Below are 14822 nucleotides of genomic sequence, written 5' to 3' on the forward strand. Positions count from 1 at the left end.
TCGGTCGTGGGGCTTGAACTCTGGGCTTGGGCGCTGTCCCTCAGCTCTTCAGCTCGAGGCGAGTGCTCTACCACTTGAGCTACAGCGCCACTTTCAGCAATTTATTTTCTTAAGTTTATGGTTATTTTGTGATAAGAATACTTTGCTTTTGGCCTGGGAACATAACTCATTAGTTGAGTGCTGGTCTAGCATGTACAAGGTTTCAAAATTTGCTTTGGCCTAAAAGTATATAATTATATAAACATGTATTTTTAATGTCTAAGTAATATATAGAATGATATTTTTGTTTTATATCTGCATCTTTCCGCACATTTTAGATACCCTTACTGACTTCCAATTCAGTAATGAGATGAAGAGCAGAAGTGGAGTTCAGTTGATAAGGATGGATGAAGTTTGGGGATGTAGCCATGATTATGGTTTTAGTGATGGTAAAATTAGGGTAAAAAATTCTGGAAAATGTATTGAGCACATACTGAGTAATAAAAATAATCATTTTCATTTTGATCTTTCTGTATCAAAGGAACCAGAAATAACTAGCTACATTCTGGTGGTCTTATTGAATTTATGACTCATTATTTTCTCTTCCTTCTATGTTCTCTCTACTGTCTGTTGAACATGAAACATCTTTCCATTTATTTATTTCCTTGATTTCTTTCATCAGAGTTTTATGGTTTTTCTATGCAGATCATACACATACTTTGTTAGATTTATTGCCCGGTATTTAACTTTTAGGGGTGCTAATGTGTTTTTAATTTCAAATTCCACTTGTTTATTGCTGGTGTATAGGAATGTGACTGATATTTGTAAAATAGCCTTTTAATTTACAACTCTGCTACAATTGTTTATTTGGTTTAGATGTTTTCTTCTCTTATTTTTGCCCTTAGGCCATTGTCAGATAATATGCCTGGATTGAACCTCTGAAGAAGAGATGTGTGAAAACCACTATTGCTCATCTGATATGTACATCAGTCCAAATGGGACTCAACTAGTTTGGTCAACTCCAACTTATCAGTATCACAAACTAATGAGCCAAACCAATTCTAATTGTTTTAAACTATTGAATTAAGATGGTTTGTAAAACAGTATTACTTTTCAGAAAATACAGGCACTTTCAAAGGGCATGCCATTAAAAAAAATAATAGGCTGAAGATGTAGCAGCATCTATTAAATGGCATTAGTGACAGAGGAAGCTGGTGGGTTGCCACATCTCTTACTCCACCATCGACTTCTCATGTCTGCCCACTGTTTTAAATTTTAGTATAGCTTTTTAGAATGAGTCTTCACATATTCTTATCCTGAAAAGGAAACATAACAGAGAAGTGATACATGGAATCAAAATCTACTGGTGAGAGGTTGCTATTAAGAGTTTTGGAAAAAAAGGTCCCAGACTCCTTAAAGAAATGTTGACCTCTTCTGTCAATGAATTACTAATGACGGTAAAAACTTTTTTGGGTTTTTTTTTGCCTGCTGTGGGGCTTGAACTCTGGGCCTGGGTGATGTCCCTGTGCTCTTCAGCTCAAGGTGAGTGCTCTACTGCTAGAGCCACAGCACCATTTCCAGTTTTCTCATGGTTTATTGGAGATAAGAGTCTCACTGATGTTCCTGCCCATGCAGGCTTTGAACTGAGATCTTCAGATCTCAGCCTCCTGAGTAGCTAGGATTACAGGCGTGAGCCGGCGCCCGGCAAGATTTTTTTTTTTAATCCTCCTTGAATTCAGCAATTTTTTCTTCATTCTGATTTTTCCAAACATTTTCTGGTAGGTAATTTCCTAGGATTTTTGGCACCACCATTTCAGGGCAAGATAACCAATGACCTCTACACGTGAATGATTAGCTCCAAATTCTTATTTTTCTTTACTTCTCAGAGCTTTATTATTTTTTTTCTTAAACATCAAGACATTGCTGTCCTGATTGTCTTTTTACCTCACTTGGCTCCCCCTCAATATATTTTTCCAGTTCCATTTCTTATGATAGAATTTCTCAGATGTTGGTCCTTGGACCCCCTTTCTACATACTTCCTCTCTAATGAGTTCATTTATTCTCATGTCTTAAATACTGTCTATCCCATTCCATTCAGAAATACAGTCCAGACCATTCCATTAAACTTCAGATTTGTGTACTCAACCAATTCAACCAATTCCTCAGCATTGCACATTAACACACACACACACACACACACACACACACCAAAACAAAACAAAACAACAAAAACTCAGTGGTTGTTTCTATTATTCTTTGGATGGAAAACAGATTTCCCAGTTTTTCCTTCATCATTTTGCTACATCCACTTGTCCCCAACCTCTTATTGTATCTGTGTAAATTTTATCAGAACAAAAGGTGAAATGAAGAAGAAAAAGAAGAGGGGGGGGGGAAGAAAGGCCTACAAGGCTCCACTTGGAAGATCCTGACCCTAGTTGCATCTCTGCCTACTCCTAATCTCCATCCACATATCAGCAGTTATTAATCTAGCAGATTAATCACCTTACTCCAGCCTTGGAGATTTTTACTCTTGGCAGATGGGCTGAACACAAAGGTCAGGTCCTCCTCCTAGGCACCGCCCACCGCAGCCTGAATCAGTTCTTGCTAAACTCCTTGTACGGAATAGCACGCGAAAACGAGTTGAAGGTAGTATGAAAAATACCTCTAGTGTATACTCTGATCCTATTATTATTTAAATCAAAGGTCTTGGTCTGCCCCAAAAAATGTAAAAAAAAACCCCAAAAATCTTGTTTCCGCCCGGTTTCGAACCGGGGACCTTTCGCGTGTTAGGCGAACGTGATAACCACTACACTACGGAAACCCCTCTGCAAGCGCAAACTTACATTACTAGTTAAGAAAAGGAACCAACAAATCCAAACTAAAATCTATCCTTTCCTTAGGGACTTCCGTGCCACTGCCCCCCCCTCACCCCACCCCCGCCCTTATTTTCTTTTCTGAGTTGCGACCTCCTTCACCTATACTTTCTGATTCTTAAAAACAGCAATACTATGTCTAGATTCCCAATTCCTTCTACACAAGCCTCAGGGAGAAAAACCCTCAGGCAGTCTCCTGGAAATTTCTATTTCCACGAATTTCTTGGCATGTTCTATGCCAAGACTTGGGTGAGATGTTTGGACTCCTTATCTCTTGCTGACTGAAAATTAGACTAGAAATCTCTTGATTCTTTTTTTCCCTTTGTTCAGGCAATCTGTCAGGACTTTGGTAGTGAGATTCATACAAACTTTCAATAAATCATAAAGGAAATTTAAAAAATGTTTTTCTAATATCAGAGGGATTAGTTACTGTTAGGTAATGAGTATATTTCTTTTTGGACAATGTCACCCCTTCCCTTGCTCTCTCCCAGTTTTGTCCTCCCTTCCCCACCCACAAGTTCATTTTCCACATGTCTAGTGGGTGCCACTGCTGCATTCGTTCACTCTTTGTCCCTCAATTTCTCTGCCCTCTCTTACCCTCCCAAAGACAGATAAAAGAACAAACAAGACAAAAAAAGAAAGAAAAGAAAAACAGCAATAAAAAAAACCCTCTTGTTTCGAATTCTTGGAGTTATGGAGATCCTTTCTTAAAGATTGGAAAGTTTTAGGTCCAAACAGGAAAAAATGATTAATTAGGACCAATTATTAGTGAACAAATATCTATGTACATGCACATTTATAATAAATACATATATGTATGAGTACATACATTTAAACACCCAAACACAAACCCCCAAACCTAAATAAATAATAACCATTAATATGTTTAACCTGAAATACCATTTCAACATGTAACCAATAAAATAAAAAAATTTAAGTAAAAAAAAAACCGGTACTAATTTTTTTTTGTTGGTCATGGGGCTTGAACTCTTGGCTTAGGCACTGTCCCCAAGTTCTTCAACTTAAGGCTAGTGTTCTACCACTTGAGCCATGGCACCACCTCCAGCTTTCTGGTGGTTAATTGTAGATCAGAGTCTCACAGACTTCACTGCCTGGGCTGGCTTTGAACCATGATCCTCAGATCATAGCCACCTGAGTAGCTAGGATTACCACTTGCACCCAGCTGTAGTATTTTTTTTTAACCATTAATATGTTTAACCTCAAATATTATTTCAACATGTAACCAGTAAAGCAAAACTTTAAAAGTAAAAACACTTCTTTTGGTACTCAAGCTTGTGTTAGTGGCTATGGTTTAAGACAGCTCAGCCCTAAAACATTCTAGAAAAAAAAGGAAAAAAAATTTTTTCTTCACTATATAATGCTGGTAGTTTTTGGAGTAAAGGTGTGAATCAGGCATGTGAGTGGAATTGTATTAAAAATCTTTTTGTTCGAGAGTGAGCTGGTATCTTTATTAAACAAACCACTGCCACCAAAACTAAGCTACTTGACAAAAACCACATGTTTATGATAGAAAATACAAAAGCAAGATCGCAAATCTTGAGAATAGGTCAGTTACCTCCGTTGAGTCAAGCCTTATGATAAGGATGTTAAGGTTGAATTTCACTCCCCAACCCCAACCGATGCTATATTTCCGGCCCTCTTCTAACAGTGGAAGTTCCTATTTGGTGCTGGGTGATAAGCATGACCAGCTAATATAATGGTGCTAAGGATACGGTGGACACACCAGCAGCACCTTGCTAAACATTAATGGGCCACATTCAAGAATCAGTGTAGCATCTCTGGGATGAGGCCCAGAAAACTGCACTTGATGCTCGGTCTTTCCCAGTGGTTCTCGGGTGTGCTAACTTTAGGGGAGCGTTTCCTTTTTGCAAGCTCCAAATCCTTTCCCATCCGCTTTCCCTCTCAGCAATACAAAGATGAAATCAAGGTCTGGGCTTGGGACAGGTTCATTGTTTTATTCCTTGATACCCCTTACGATGCACATTATTCAGCACCAATACGTCCTTTCGAGATAAATATGGTGCCTAACACAATTTTGTTGTTGTTTTGTTCTTGTTTTGAGTTCACCTTGACTTTCCTTCCAGGCTTTTCCACTCTCCTTCACAGATACAAGGACTCCCATTCGGAACTGTTTAATTAGACACTACGGCAAAGCTGTCACTTTCCGGGTGATGGATCTCTTTCCAATCTTACCTTTGCTCGTACCGGTCTTGGGCAGTGAAGCTTCCGCGCTCTTCTTGGTGATCGTGTGCAGAAGTGGATGGGGATGTGGCTGAAACGCGTTCGCAGTCACACAGGTCGAGTGTTTATCCATATCAATAATTTCTGTGTTCTGACCCCCCCCACGCGTGACACTATCTTTTCATTTACGCACAGCTGCGTTTTCTTGATCTACAGTGTGAACACTCCCTTCTCTTTTCCTCCAGGATGAATGCCCTAGAACGGAAACTTCGTAAGGAAATATTTCTCAATGCTTATTGTTTTTGTTCGATGGTTCCTTAATGTACCCTTGGCTTCCAGCTGCACGTGGTGCTGGGGTATTTATTCTTCACTAGGAATACAATTAAATCGGAGCAAAAAAAAAGAGACAGGTTGAGTAAAATTGCTTAAATTCAAACTGACTAAAGTGCACCGTATGCGAGGGTGGATTTCCCATGGCGCAATTGCTTGGAACGATTAATTGGAAGTTTAACAACACATTGGGAAACGGAAACATGTTTTGTCGGGACGGGGTAGTGAGGTTTAAGGGGATTGAGGTCCGACGACGATCAGCGGGAAGAATGAGGTGGAGGTGAATGCAGTCCTTATACTTAATGTACTTATGTGAAAATGGATCCTGGTAACCAGAGGGGATAGTGGAGTTGGGATAGATGGTCGGGGAGAATGACAGAAGGGGTGACTTTGATCCGTATTGTACACATAAATCAAGATCTTCAATTAAAACCCTTTGTGCAACTTAAAGACAATAAAAACAAATAAGTTAAGAAGTTCGTAAGTTACGTCCACTTAAAATATATAAAGGATTTTTTTCTGCTTTAGAGCATCATATAATTCATTCATTAATTTGTGCCTTCAATTTCACTGATCATTCACTAGAGAGTTTCATTTTTCTTCCACATTTACATTGGATACTGATGCTAGGTATGGATCAGTAATGAGTGATTGAAACTTTTAAAAACTGATTTACCTAAAAAAGGATGTGGAGTGCATTCTTGAAGTTTTAATCACTTTCTCTATCTCATTCTCAAAAAAAAAAGCATAATTCATTTTGGATAAATTAAAACTTCTTGCAGCAGAAAAGATATTGGTAAATTCCTTCTACTCCTCCTCTAAATTAGGCAAAATGGATACAAGAGTTCAATAAAGGCAAACATTTTAAGAACCAAACTCACTCAGGAACTTTGAAATCTGGAGTTACAATATCAAAGTTACCAATGAAATTTTTGCAAACAGTATTTAAGGGCTCAGTGTAGGTGAAAAGGCATGTGAAAAAAAGTTCTTTTTAATTCTTAAAAATGGGGGCAGTAGAAGAAGCAGTAGAGGTTTCCAGTGCACCCACAGAGTGGTGAAGATAGCCTTTATCCTTTGTTCCTTCCTGTAGATTTGTGGTCTTAGCCTCATTGCTCATCTTTTATTTTGTTTCATTTTTGCACAATGTTTTCAAGCATTCCTGGACCAAGTGCACATGAGCCCGCATGCACACACAGGCACATGGACCTGGACACACTGGTAATTGTGACCCTGGATATTTTAGGTTCCTGTTTATCAGTGTGGTTTTGTTTGTTCTTTTTTCATACCAGAAAATGGTTTAAGGAACCTACCTGAATTTCTACTGTCAGCATAATTTTTTTATTTTTTTTCATATCTTTTGAAACAATATTTTCTGCCTTTCTATGTCATTAAGATCTACCACTGCTTTCAGATTATAGCATTCTCAATATGGAAACCTACATGTATTCAACTGTGAATCATGGAGGGAAAACAACAACAACATTGCCAATAGAAATAGAAACAAAAACACCACTATCAACAGGAATAATCTGAAAAGACAGAAGGAAAGGGCCACCATGGCACCCTGTTTCCCTCCTCTTGCTTGGGGAAGGAGATGTAAAGCTGGAACTCAGGAAATGCTGGGAGCATTGGATTTTTCAGTCCAATGCCTTAACCACTCAGCCATCACACCTCAAAATACACACATTGAAAAAATATTTATAAAATAAAAAATACTCAAGGCCCTATGATGCTATAACATTTTGTTAAAATTTTGACACATTTCCTTAGTAATACACAAAGGAAAGTCTCATCAGATCTTTCTACACAGTCCCTTGCCATTCTTACCTAGTTTGACTCTATTCACCTTGTTGTAAAATCTCATTTCTTTTGAGAGAAGACAATATGTATAACTTCATCACACGAATCTCTGCTTCTAGTCCCTTGGGTGATCTGTTTTCTTATGTGGTAGAGAATTAAGTAAAGATCTGTATGTGTGCCCAGGATTCTGTTCAGTTGTGTTCTACACTTTGCTATCAAAGAGAACAATCTGAGGAGATCTACCAGAATTTCAAATGCATATGCCCTTTGAAGCAGCATTTCTACACTGTGCAAGATATACTTTTATACATGATCTATTTTACTGTGTTCAGGATTATTATCTGTAGCAAAATTTATAATTTTAAGATTCAGAAAACATCAATGTAATTTAGGTCTTAAAATTATTGTGCATTAACTTGCTAGTAGTAAAAATTTAGAATTATTTAATTAAATGAATTATGTAACAACTATGCAGTAAAGAACTATGCATATTTACATGAGAACGAGAGATATAACCATGCAATATAGTTATGTATATTTGTGCATATGCTTATTTCTATACATATATTTTGCATGTGTACATATGTGCATGAATATACACATATATTTATATTTATCACATATTTATATTTATATATTGAATATAGTACTATAAAAGCAAAGTTCAGAGCAGTGTATAAAATACTACAATGGGAGATATATTTGTGTAATATTGTACATGCATTTTTTTACAAAGTATCTCTCTAAGAATATATAATTAATGAACATGAGACACTTAGAGAATGGGTCCTTTGATGACTTTGAAGGTCTTTCAGACTAAATTAATAACCATATAGGTTTTTAGTGGAGATGAAACAGCACCTTCTAATGTAGTATCAGTTTAAAATAACTCAACAAAGTCCTTTAATAATTGGTTACATTATCATATTCAGTGTGTTTCAATATCACTACTTTGAAAAGTGTGGAAAGAAAAATATTTTTAGAAGAAAGGAAGGCAAGCCAGCTGATATAGCAAGGTACATTATAAAAATCTGAGTTTCGATTCTTTTCTGTGTCCTTGTGGTTTAGAGTATTCCCTTCCTTTAGGTACAGGGATGGTTATCTCTGGAATGAGGGTCTTACCACCTACCTGCCTCCAGGGGAATGAGTAGGGAGGAGATGAGAGTGATTACCTATTTTTGTAATTTTCTCAAATGTCAAGGTGCCATATTTAAAGGTAGTATGTCCTGAACATTATCATACCTGTACGATAAGAAATAGAAGTTTATAATCCTGAAATCAATACACTTTTGTTTGTATGTATCTGTGTGTGTGTGTGTGTGTGTGTGTGTGTGTGTGTGTGTGTGTATGTGATGGTTCTGGGGCTTGAACTCATGGTCCAGGGACTACCCCTGAGATGGTTTGCTTAAGACCACAGCTTTACTTCCAGCTTTTTGGTGGTTAATTGGAGTTAAGATTATTAAGGACTAAAAAAAAAGAAAAATTATTAGGGACTTCCCTACCTGTGCTGGCTTTGAACCATGATCCTCAAATCTCAGCCTCCCGAGTAGCCAGGGTTACAGGAGTCTGGTTAATACACTTTAAAAATAATTTTTGGAAGCCCGATGTTCAGTTTTAGTTTATCAGGAGTAACTGGCTGTTTATATCTAATAACCATATATTGATGATTCAATTGGAAAATATTTATTATATGAAGACTTGCTTTGATATCATGTTTCCAGAACAATTGTGCCAGGAAAAAAAAAAAAAAAGCAAAACTTGGAATTAATGAGTAAGGTTGTCTACAACTTTGGCTTGATTCTTGTTGGCACAAACTATAACTTTGGGTAGTAAAACTATCAAAAAACTGATATAATGATTTTATAGAGAAGACATTACTAGATACTGGTTTAAGAGCAAAGTTATGTCTTTCTGTATTTACATTGTTGTAGAGATTGTGATGTTTTTGGAATGTTTCTTTTGCTTCCTTTTATTTCCCAATTGACTGCCAAGGAAATAATGAAGGAAACTGACGCAGGACGTGTTGATGGCTTTGAACTCTCAGTGGCTCAGACTGCTCCTTCCTCATTCTCTGAGTTTTCTTTCTCCAAGAGATAAATATCAGAGCCTACTCCCTGCACAGAATTAACCCTGATGGATACAATAGAGGTCTTGGAAATAGTGTTCTACATATGGTTATCTTACTTTTTCATGTCTGGGGTTTGTGTAGGAGCCTTTTCTTGGTTGGGGTTAGTGGTCACGTATAGAGGAGGGAGAAAGCCACAATGGCGATAATTTCTGGAGTGGTGTGTCATTAATCTAGCTGGACAAGATAACCTATACCCTACAAGCAAAGCTTTCTCAGGGATGTGTACGAGGAGTAGGGCACGCAGTTGTTTCCGTAGTGTAGTGGTTATCACGTTCGCCTCACACGCGAAAGGTCCCCGGTTCGAAACCGGGCGGGAACACATAGCGTTTTCTGTTCCCGCTTGTTTGCATTTACAAAAAGTAAAACAACACATAGTAACTGTTGCTCTTTGCGTGAGGACGATTGGTTTTTTAAAAAGGCTCGGTCAGACAGTTGGTTGCACTTCCCGCTCTGAACCCAAAACAGCTAATCTCCCTCTTCCCCGCAGCCTCTTGCTAGCCTTCGGGGTCCGATGGTGCTGGGACACGTCATCCAACCTTGATCATTCGCCATATAAATATCATCAGCTCAATCAAGAGGTCGTAGACCCTTCCTCGGTGCCGTTACAGACGGTCCAGGACTTGACTGCGGGACTTTGTTCCAAAGCACGCGTTAAAGGCTCCCGGCTTACTCTTCCGGCGGCGCGGGGCGGGACAGGGCAGGGCAGGGCTGAGCTGGGCGGGGCGTAGCGTGGACGGGCTGATTCCCCTCCCGGGGCTTTCGGAATCCCAGCTACTGACCTCAGCTACTGACCCAGCTACTGATCTTAGCGGCTTAACGCGGTTTTCTTGGATCTCTCCCAGGGGCGGCAAAGCCCCGCGAAGGGGAGATTTGCCTGTGAGCATCAGTCTCCATTACAGGACATCAGGCTGTGCCCTGCTCCTGTTACCCCACCCAGCAGCTTTCAGGCTGTGGCTTGTCCTAAGTGCCTCCAATTGTAAAATAACCTGAGTGCAAAGGCCAAGGCAAAATAACTTGTCGGTGCAAACATTAGTAACCATTATCTGTCCAACACAAATCTTGAGACAGACTGGTAAATAACTTATTTGCATAAATAAAAGATTATTACTATGAACTTATCAGATTGAATCAGGAACACAAGGGCAACGAGTGTATCAAAGATCGTATCTGAAAAACCTATGAGCTTAGCCAACTTGCCAGACCAAGAAATGATACAACCTCTCATCTGGGTCATCATATAAAAGAAGGGGCGGTCTATCATGTACAGCATCGCCCACAACTGATGATCAGAGTGTCCATTGTATGTCTCAAGGATGGAATGGCAAAGGATGGACAGTTAGTTGATTCTACTTTGTCTTGAGGGCTTCAGCTCATCCATTCCCCTTGTTGATATGACCTATTGAAATTATTGTCTGTTCCTATCCTAGTAAGCTTGGAATGCCCTTCTAGCAGCCTGTGTTTGGATACTACCTGACTGCACAGGCTCAGTGACTGGGTTGATTATGCTAACAGCTTATCTCACCAGATAAAATGACTCTGAGTCTGTAGTCACTCTTTGCCTTCTGTGAGGCCTCTTTGACCAACCCCATAGCTAGCAGTAACCTTTTCTTGGTTTTCTGATGTATGTGTAGATGTGTATACACACATGTCACATACAAATAAAAACCCCCATAAGCACATCCATCACTGCTTTGATAAAATAGATGAAGGTTATAGACAAATCAAGAATATGAAATGAGGTATCTACAGGGAAATGGGTTTTGGTCACTATGAAGAAGAAAGAGGCTAAAAGAACTAGTAAAAAGAGTCGTTGACCTCAAAACTAAATGGAAACCAGTCTTGAGAAGGAATGACTACTAATGTCACACTCATAAATCTAAATATAAACAGCTCCTAATTGTTAAAAGATAAAATAGATATGTTAACATTTCAAAGATTTTATTTGAGCAGACAGCTGTTCACAAAGTGAGTGAATTCCCCAAAGAGAAAGCTTTCTTGATATGTTTATGGAAGCAAGACAAAGAAAACACATTTAACTGGTATAAGTGCGAAGTCCCTAGATAGCTAATAAACACCTGTATGTTATATTTATTGAATAAATAAAAGATATTTATCTCTGATGTTAGATAAAAGAATTCAGATACAGACATTTGCACAAAATAACATACCTTTAAAGAACTTGTGTTCAATCTCAGGTACTGCAAAAAGTAAAATAAAATGAAAAAAATATAAAGAACCATCAAGAGGGGCGGGGAAGGTGGCTCAGTGGTAGAGTGCTTGCCTTGTATGCATGAGGCCCTGGGGTTTGATTCCTCAGCACCACATAAGCAGACAAAAAAGCTAGAAGTGGTGCTGTGGCTCAAGTGGCAGAGTGCTAGCCTTGAGCTGAAGAGCTGAGGGACAGTGCCCAGGCCCAGAGTTCAGGCCCCACGACTGACAAAAGAAAAAAAAAAGAAAAAAAAAAGCACAGCTAGCAAAAGGTCTTTTCTCCACCAACCCGTAAAACAACAACGAAAGTCCCTAGTTAGACGTTGTTTGTTGGATTGATTGATTGAAATCAATACCAGCAAACTGAATTTACTATGTGTAAACTTAATATACCGTTTCCTGTGAGCTTTGGTTTTTTTTAGGAATTCTAATCACCCAGAGTGTCTCAGCTTAAAGGCTTATCAATTAATAACAACTAACATCCCCCAAACAAAGAAGAAACTAAGCCAAACCAAACTAAACAACAGACAAGACAAAACCCTATGAAGAAAGAAAAGTAAAAAGAGAGACAGACATCTAAAAAAATTTAAAGTTAAAAAAAATCTAAATAAAGCTGGGTGCCCATGGCTCATGCCTGTAATCCTAGCTACTCAGGAGGCTGAGATCTGAGGATCATGGTTTGAAGGTAGCCTCTGCAGGAAAGTCTTTAAGACTCCAATTAGCCACCAGAAAACCAGAAGTGGAACTGTGGCCCAAAGTGGTAAAATGCTCACCTCCCTATGACCAGAACAAACAAACAAAAAAACACCCTAAACCCCAAGAAACCCCCCTCCCCAAACAAAAAATCTAAATAAAGAATACATGATCAGATAAGGTAATGTAAGATACTGTGTTATGCCTTTGGCCCCAAGGACCCTAGCCTGTCTGCCTTTTTCTCTCTCGAATTCTCAGTCTTCTTATGTTTATTTCATATAAATATATGTGACATCAATAATGTAAGATACTTTTTCTTATATAACTCAGAGCACCAAAAATAAAAAGTTCACCTTTATTGTCTAAGCAGTTAAGGATCCTGCTTGTTTTTTTTCCCCCTCTGATAATAGGATTATAGTTCTTTCAGATAAATGTTGTTTGCATAGGGTACTGGAAGACAATAAAGAACTGAATATTTTATTTGTATTTTTATATTAATAATTTCTTATATTAGTGTAATTTCTTACACAATTTCTTATATAACTGTAATTTCTTGCATAATTTTTACATAATTTCTTACTTAACCATGCACATGTAGTTATAATAAATAAATATATGTATATAAATACATAATCAATAATAGTCAACAAATATCTGTGTCCATCATCAAGTCTAAGAAATAGTGTTAGCTGCAGTTTAGAGGAACCCTATAAATCCCTTTCAGGTAATTATTATTCTAAATTTTATGTTTGTTTTTTTATAGCTTTAAAACATGTGGAGGTACTATAAATGAAATATTATGTTATACAGGGTTTTACATTTTATGTAAATGACATAATGTAAAAAATGGTTATTCTTAGAACATGAGCATTATCTAAAGGGTTACTTGGGAATAGAAGGGAAAAGGGAAAGGGAAAAAGAAAGAGAGAGGGTGAATAATTTTGAAATACACTGCAACCATATGTGAAGACAACATTTGAAAAGCTGTTGATCAGTGGGGGTTTGTAAGGTGGAGAAAGAGAAATAGGCTCTTTTGGGGGAGGGTGGGCACTAGTGGGAGGAGGTGGGGTTGAGTATGAAAGGCAGGAATATGGTGAAAGTAGAATGGTTCATGTATGAAAATAGGATAATAAAGCCTGTTAAAATTGTTTTAGGAAGGGAGAAAGGGAGAATGATAGGGTGAGATGGACTAGAAAACATTGTAAACCTGCATGGAAATGTCACAAGAAAGGCTGTTCCGAATGTGAATACATAGTGTAACTAATATATGGTAAACATGGTTTGCTCTTGGTATTAACAATAATTTAATGGTTTGTGTGTGTGTGTGGGTGGCAGCACTGGGGTTTGTACTCAGGCTTTGCTCTTGCCCTTGCCACACTGCAGCCTTCTGTTAGTAATAGCAACTTTGATTTCTGCTTAAAAACCTCAGGCTTGCTTCGGATAGATACAATCTATGCAAACAGAATTTTAACATGCTTATAATATAAATGCTAATATATTACACTGTAATGCACATAGCACATATGTAACTATTCTATCTCAGTCTGCTATTAAAATATACGTATACAACAATAAATACATATTCAGTATTTTAGGAAGATGGATTAGATATACTTATCCCCCTCCTCTTGATAATTAGTCCAATGAAACAACTGGACATTGTATATAAAATAAAAACACAAGAAGACCGAGAGTTGGAGAGAGAGAAAGGCAGACTGGCTAGGATCTCTGGGACCAAAGGAATGACACGGTGGCAGAGTCCTCTGGCTGTCTATGTGCCCGATGTACCTTAGTCTTGAAGCTTATAAAAAGCTGAAATGCAATGGGTATGTAGAGGAGAGAAATGTTTGTTTCCTCTGCCTTTCTAGATTCTTGGGCTAGTGCAGGAGTGGTCATAAAACAGATGAAGATTTTAAATATGCATAGACACCGTGTGTTAGCTAACACAGTGGGTTAGCTTCCTACCACTTGAACAAATGCCAATCAACTCAAAAAAAGAAAGATACATTTTGCCTCCCAGTTTGGGAGATTTTCAGCTCACGACTGGGTCTAGAATGAAGTATGAGAAAATTATTTTCCACAAGGAGCAAAAGACAGGAAGAGGAAGGCCTGGGTCCCACTATTCCCAGTGACCTGTCATAACGTGTTCTGCCACCTCTCAACAGCACCCCGCTTAATACAAGATTCAAATTGTAAGATACAAACTACAGCAACAGTAAAACGAAGAGAAGTCAGTCTAGTGCACTTTTGCTGTTAAAACTGAGAGAGGGGGCAGGGAGGGAGAAAGCAATCCTTTCAATATTACAGAGATACAAACTTGTGTTTAGGAGATGGGCTTCTAACTTCAAATGAAACAAGAAATTAGAGAAGCAGCAAAGGAATCGGGGTTTCATAGAATTCAAAAGACCTTAAAGAAAAAGTAGAGGACTCCTTTGGTTCTTGCTTGAGTTGACCCTGCCTGCAGGGAGATCAGGACATGGCCCCAGGCAGAGAGCATCTCATTTAACCGTTCTTAATTGCGAGCTTCCTAACTGGGGCTCTTCCGTTTCCTCTGGATATCAGCATTTTCCCCTGGTCCATGAGATAGATAGCCGGTGCTTGATTGGTCA

General features: G+C 38.3%; 2 non-coding genes across 2 annotated transcripts; one reads left to right on the forward strand and one right to left on the reverse strand.

Moving 5' to 3' along the window:
- Window positions 1-2727: 2727 nt before the first annotated feature.
- Trnav-aac lies at window positions 2728-2800 on the reverse strand. Its single transcript has one exon. It is a non-coding gene; the product is annotated as a tRNA-Val (tRNA).
- Window positions 2801-9558: 6758 nt separating this feature from the next.
- Window positions 9559-9631, forward strand: Trnav-cac. The gene has a single exon. It is a non-coding gene; the product is annotated as a tRNA-Val (tRNA).
- The last annotated feature ends 5191 nt before the right edge of the window (window positions 9632-14822 follow it).

Source organism: Dipodomys ordii, unplaced genomic scaffold, assembly GCF_000151885.1.
Source record: "Dipodomys ordii isolate 6190 unplaced genomic scaffold, Dord_2.0 Scaffold138, whole genome shotgun sequence".
In the NCBI taxonomy this organism is placed as follows: Eukaryota; Metazoa; Chordata; class Mammalia; order Rodentia; family Heteromyidae; genus Dipodomys; species Dipodomys ordii.